Here is a 6,328-nt window from a genome sequence, read left to right as displayed (position 1 = left end):
TCCTAGTAAAATATCTTTGGATCTGCCCGACCTTTTGCAAACACGCTGAATTAGTTGGGGACCAAATGAGTGAGTAAATGAATTAAGATATGGTTGAACAATTGAAGTGTACATTTCTAGATGGAAAAAAGGTATTGATTTTACTTGATATTACCTTCATATGATACTTCATCTACCAATGAATTAGAGTTGGCAGATCTGACTAGCCCTTGAGTAGACCTTAAATAGCCTTACGTTGCACGAAATATGGCTTACGTTTTGCACTTCAGAGGGCCTCTCCCAAATAAAGGGCCGATTGGGCCGATTTCTATTTATTGAATTATAATGCACTTGTGTTGTTTTTGGCTAATTCTATCTAAATTTTATATTTGACCCAGGTCACTTAATCTCCGGAACGATTTCGCTTTCATGGCATGTGACATGTGAGTTTATTTAGCAATCCCCCTTGCCCCTTCCCGATTCTTTTGGGCAGTCTGACGTTGCAAATAAGGGTCCCTATACAGGGTTGATCTGGAATGCTTTCTAAAAATTTATCCAAGTCTGACTTGAAAGATGCTACCGGATCAACAAGGCCTACGTATTCCCTACGAATATTAGAGGGAAGCAAATTAAACAATGAAGGAGCCCAAGAAAGAAAAGAGGTGGACTTTATTGTTCGAACCAGCCTGGAATCACGAGGATGCTCGCAAACGCATGTTTAACGTCTTAGGTCGTTACAAGTGACCCTAAAACCTGGTTGGGACAAAGCTCATGCATGTTTTTGAAAACGTTCAGTATTACTTAACTGTTGCATCCCGTCTGAAACGATACAATCCCAACCTCTAGTCTCTTGTGTACCACTATTTCTTCCCATGAATCAACTAAATATAATCTGTTATTAAGAAAAAACAGTAAAAGTTGCCTTTCAAGTGCTCGAATCCGCTACCTAATTTGATGCTTGTAGGTTTGATTTGTATTGTAGAATTGGTAATCATTACGGGCAATATTAAGTCTGATTAGGGATCACTTACACCATACAATTTTATACATTAACATCGACTCAAAGTATTAGATATTAGTTAGCAATTTGAAGGAATGTGGCCGAGATGACTTGCACCACATTTCTATATCCATGGCTTGCTAAACTCCCGACAAGATCAATAGTTCAATATGCACAACAAAACTCGCCTGAATTTGCCAATCAATCGTGTTGCAATGGCTCGAAGTGAAATAATGTACTTCGTAACATATCCTAGAACTTTTCGCATTTGCATGCGTTTTCACAAACGAAAGCATATTCATTCGAAGAAATGGCTGCCTTCGTTCTTGCATGGACACCACATGGATCATCTCCAGGGATGTCAGAAACACGAAATACTCGCTCGCCAGAGACTCAGTCACTACTTCAGCAAAACAAACATTTTCTTTTTTTGTTGTAAAGTCACAAGGCTAGATTTCATCAAAGGACCACAGAATTTCAAGTACCAAAGAGATAAACATCAATATCATGACAAACAATTTCAAGATGTCAAGCCATAGTATGTACATTCCTGTTAAAAGTTAATATTTTTCTAGCATTATGCCATAAATAATCTTTCCAAGGACGTGTCTGATATTCCTGCACTTTTAACCTCAGAGAGTACAAACCACTTACATGCTGGAATGCTTAATCTTTCCTCCAAACATTGTGTCCACGGCCTTCAAAAGTAAGTGAGAGAACAAATCAACCGAATCCTAAATCAACATTGGACGAGCGTTCTTTTCATGGGAGACAGGAATTTCTGGGGCCACAAATCTAGTTGTGTGGAACACTTTGCTGAAAACACATCTTGTTTGAGTTCCATTCTTAGCCATGGCCTTTGATTGCTACGCATCGCCATTGCAGCCGATATTTCCCATTCAGGAGATTCTGAAGCTCTTTGGCGGATTTCCCCTAAAGATTTTGGATCAAGATGGAACCACGTTCCATTTCCAACCAATTCGAGAATTGCCTTGTCTGTGATGTTGCCAATGTCGCTTATAATTTTAATTAACATCATCTTGAAAGACTTGAGACAAACCCTTGTCGTCCTACCTGATCGGAACTCGAAAATGGAAATCGCTAAATTGTCTGGAACCGAATTAATCACCGGTTTTCTTCAGTTTCTACCTAATGTGTGTGGACTTGTTATTGTGAATATCCTTTTTCTAAAAGGACACAAGGGCTTGTCCATTTGTGCCACGCTATAAAAGGATTCAATTCCGATGGAAAATTGCTGGTAAGAAAACACTCTTTCTTTTCTTCGACAAAAAAAGTCATTCGTATCATTCGATCGAGATAGGACAGTTTTAGGACAAATAAATAAAAAAAAAAACTATTGACCTAAAACAGGGAACTTGAGGGACAAATAAGGGATTTTCAATATACTATTGTAATTTTTCCGAAAATTTGCCTATTTTGCACATTTTCCTTACCAAAAGGCAAAAATTGTGCCCAGTTCTCTGAATGCGATAATAAATTATATGTTTATCATAAATCATTGGCACGACCAAAAGCCGCTTCAAACCAATACAAACAATTAAAGATCAGGAACAGGATTGGCAGGATTACTAAACACGCCCGATCCACATGGTCCTCTTTAAAGTTGATCCGACTCTTTTGGGTCCATACATCTCAGGATAAACAAAGAACCCATGTTCCTCCTTCCACTTGTTTGATATATCGGGCATAATAAAGAAGACCAAAGTATTCCAATATCGTCACGGATACGAAGCCATGCAGGATATAATCCAAATCTACCATACAACATGCATTCACACATTATGAATGGCTCGATATTTAATGAATTCCAATATGCCTCTACTGAATGTAGTTGATTCCTTGCGAAGGAGGAGAATTGGAAAAGGCCGAGGTAGCTATATTGATCAAAACCAGAAAAGTGGTGAAGATCACGCTCACCCGACCGGGGATTGCTTCAATGGGAATGACGAAAGCTACCCAACTGATGATCACGAATAAGCCCGAGGTAGATGATAGTTGAATAAATACGAAGTGAATTTGCGTCTCAAAAGGATCTTGAACCCCATGATGTTAGAACGAATCTTGAAGCCCGTGAAAGAATTCCATCTCCTCAGTTTGGTTGGCCGGTCCCAATTCCATGAACGAGGTGGCGAACTCTAGTATGGTAGTGGTCTTGGCCTTGAATAATATCTCGTTCCCATCCAGTAAAAATGGTCCCATGCGCAATTCTTCAATCGGAAGATGCATGGAGGCCTAAAATAACGAATATTCAACATTCATAACATTCATTAAAATTGATCCAAGAATGGTCCATGCGGCGGACAACGAACCACATATGGACATGAGTGTCGGTCAAAGGAAAGAGCGAGAAATCCATGGCACACGAGATCTTAACCACAGCCTGTTTCTCCATATAGAACCGCTGGTTTGGCTCAGTGGTCAAAAGGGTCGATTCCCCTTGGCCCTTAGCATTAGCTCGGGTTGGCAGCTCGTGCCTTAGATTGCGAATCTGCAACTTGGGTTGCCAAATCCGGGCTTACTAATTCCGGGGTCAGGCCGTACCACCGATTTTTAACGGACAAATCCTGTAGGACCGTGTCATTTATGATCAACCTCGAGTCGTTCCACATGACGAACGTGCTCAAATGAATGGTGATGGTGTAATGCACGTCCTCGACCGCTGAGACATCCATGATTCATCAAAGCCACAACGAATGATACCTCGATCATTGGCGAAACATTTGGTTGTAATCGGATGGAAAGCTAATGATTGTGGACCTACTCAGATGAAGAGTGGTTAACATGAAAAATACCACCACAAGTCACCATACCTCAATCGTGGTTGAATTTCAATGAGGGACTGAGCCGTTTTTCCGAGGATCTATACATAACTCCCCATTCACTTATTGGAAACATTGTAAGTTTCATTAGCGCCAAACGCGATGTCCAATACTGTATATACTTTTGCCGGGGCCTGGCGTCAATTATCCATGACAACATGTTCCCCCAATTCCTATTCATGCTACCAGAATAGATTCGCATGGGTAAATAGCCATGAAATGGAATTGGTGACAAGGAAAGAAAAGCATTTGGCTTAAGGAGATATCGGTGAAAGGGTGAAAAGACGTAGCCTTGCTTCTTATGTTTTGTTAAACAACAACAACATGTCATTTGGGCAACTGGCTTTTTGTGAAGCAGGCACTTTGACCTTTTTAATTCCATTCAAACAGAGGGTATTATCATCAAATTACCTTTTGAATGTCATGTCATGTCAAGTAATATGAGCTAAGAGAATGCAATGAGGCATGTCCTTTAAAATAAACATATCATTTTTCATTTTATCAAAGATGGAGCAACTACTTTGAATGAACATAAAGAATTATGCACAATCATTTATATTTGATATACGCCACCTCTCATTATAGGAGTTTTGCCCCAACTGAATTTGAAACGACAGAGATTGATCTAGACTTCCACGTGTTCACGTATTTCGGTTTAATAGTTATCCTTTAATAAAGTTCCGCGTTCTCCATCACCACGACTATTCTAATTCGATCATCCGATCATTCCATACATTTCTCTTTGTCCTCCAATTTTTGGCTTATGGAGCATTGAAAAGCCTCGTCCTTGGGCTGATTATGTGATGTTGATTTGCATCCATCACTTCATTAACTGATCATGTTTGTTTTCAGGCGATTATTCCAGATTGGGCTCACGGAATGTCACGATCATTTTGGGATTCTACATCCTTATTCTGTTCTCCGGATTTGGCTTAATCGTTGTACTTTTACTTGATCATGGGCTCCAATCCGATTCCCTGGGACACGTTTGTGATTTTGGCTTGCTTATCGTGCTTCAGTTCTTTTTGGTCTTCTTCCCCGTGGCCATGGCTTCGTCTTATCTCATCTGTCAACAAATTTTAGGCAGTTTTAAGGTAGGTTACTTGTGATCAACAAGGTTACATTTATGTGCAAGTCGAAGCTGAAAACATGAACGGAAAAAAATGATTGGAAGTCGCATTTACATATTGTTTTAAGTAATAACTTTCAATGGAAAACGAATAACTTGGGGAAACATTCAAGGATCTCAGGTACTAGAAGCGCTACAAAGTGGGCAACAGTGCAAACCAACTACAAATTGATGGACATTACTATTGTGCCATGTTCAAATTGTATTACCTAAACGGATCATGAACTAACATGGCTACTCACAGAGTTGATAGTCTTTGGAATTAGACGCGCCTAAATGAAATGAAGGGCAATAGTTTTGTGCAACACAAAGCCACTAAAAACATCAATCTGTACGAACGATTATTAAAACAAGAGCATGGGATTACAACCGCACGCTTGTTAAGAAGCCTAATGTACTTTACAACAGAGAAAAATATCCAAACCAAATCTAGACATTTTCTACCTCGCAAAAACCATGGGACGTTTAGGCAAGCTTTGGCAGGTTCCTTTTTTGCTGGTACCAGTGTCAGTGATGCAAGTTTGGGGTTATAAACACGTTTTTGAGAAGCTGACCCTTCTTTCACATTGGATACATGAGGAAGGTCAAGCTTCGTTAAAACCAGTGAGAACGCCAATCTTGCATCACTGGCATGGCAGGCAAGTTTGTTTGCTGGTACGAGCGCTTGTCTAAATGTCCGAATAAGAACACGGTTTCAAAAAGCCCTCTCAAGTTTCCAGGGAAAATACCGGACACGTGTTGGCATCTTTCTACTAAAGAAATACAAAGGACTTTCAAACAACTTTGGTTTTGTTGCTTATAGTATTCTAACCCACATCAAATACTTGCATGCCGAAAAGGATTGTGAAACCTAACATTTTCAAACACCTGCTGAAGGCCAATTAGGCACACACTTAATTCGCATTGGATTATAAACTATACAACCATCTGTTATAGTGCAACAAAAGCATGAAATTCAATGGAAAGAATCATATCCCCTTTTAGTCCCGAAACCTCCCGGTTTCTTGCAAAATTCTCACTTTAACTGTAACGTTGAAAAAACAAATTTCAAACCCTCAAAAAGGTACATTTAAAAAAAATATTTAAACCATCCAGAGGCACCCAAGTTCACTAAAATTTCAAAAGCACGATCAAAAAGAACAATTTTTCATCAGTTTCAATAGAGCCACAAGCAATAACCAATCTATGAAATTGTATATTGAAATAACTGTCTTCAATATCCAAAGATAAAATAATATGCATAGTTGCATGACTGAAAATGAATGGTTTTGCTATGCAAATGCAGCTCCACCAGCCATCTTTAGGATTAGTTGTTATACGCACATCTTTGCAACAAATTTTCACGAAACGTTCAGGCAACAGCCTTCTCCAAAAGGATGC

Source organism: Tigriopus californicus, chromosome 4 (assembly GCF_007210705.1).
Source record: "Tigriopus californicus strain San Diego chromosome 4, Tcal_SD_v2.1, whole genome shotgun sequence".
Taxonomy (NCBI): domain Eukaryota; kingdom Metazoa; phylum Arthropoda; class Copepoda; order Harpacticoida; family Harpacticidae; genus Tigriopus; species Tigriopus californicus.
The sequence above is the reverse complement of the archived record's forward strand: the minus strand, read 5'-3'. Positions refer to the sequence as shown.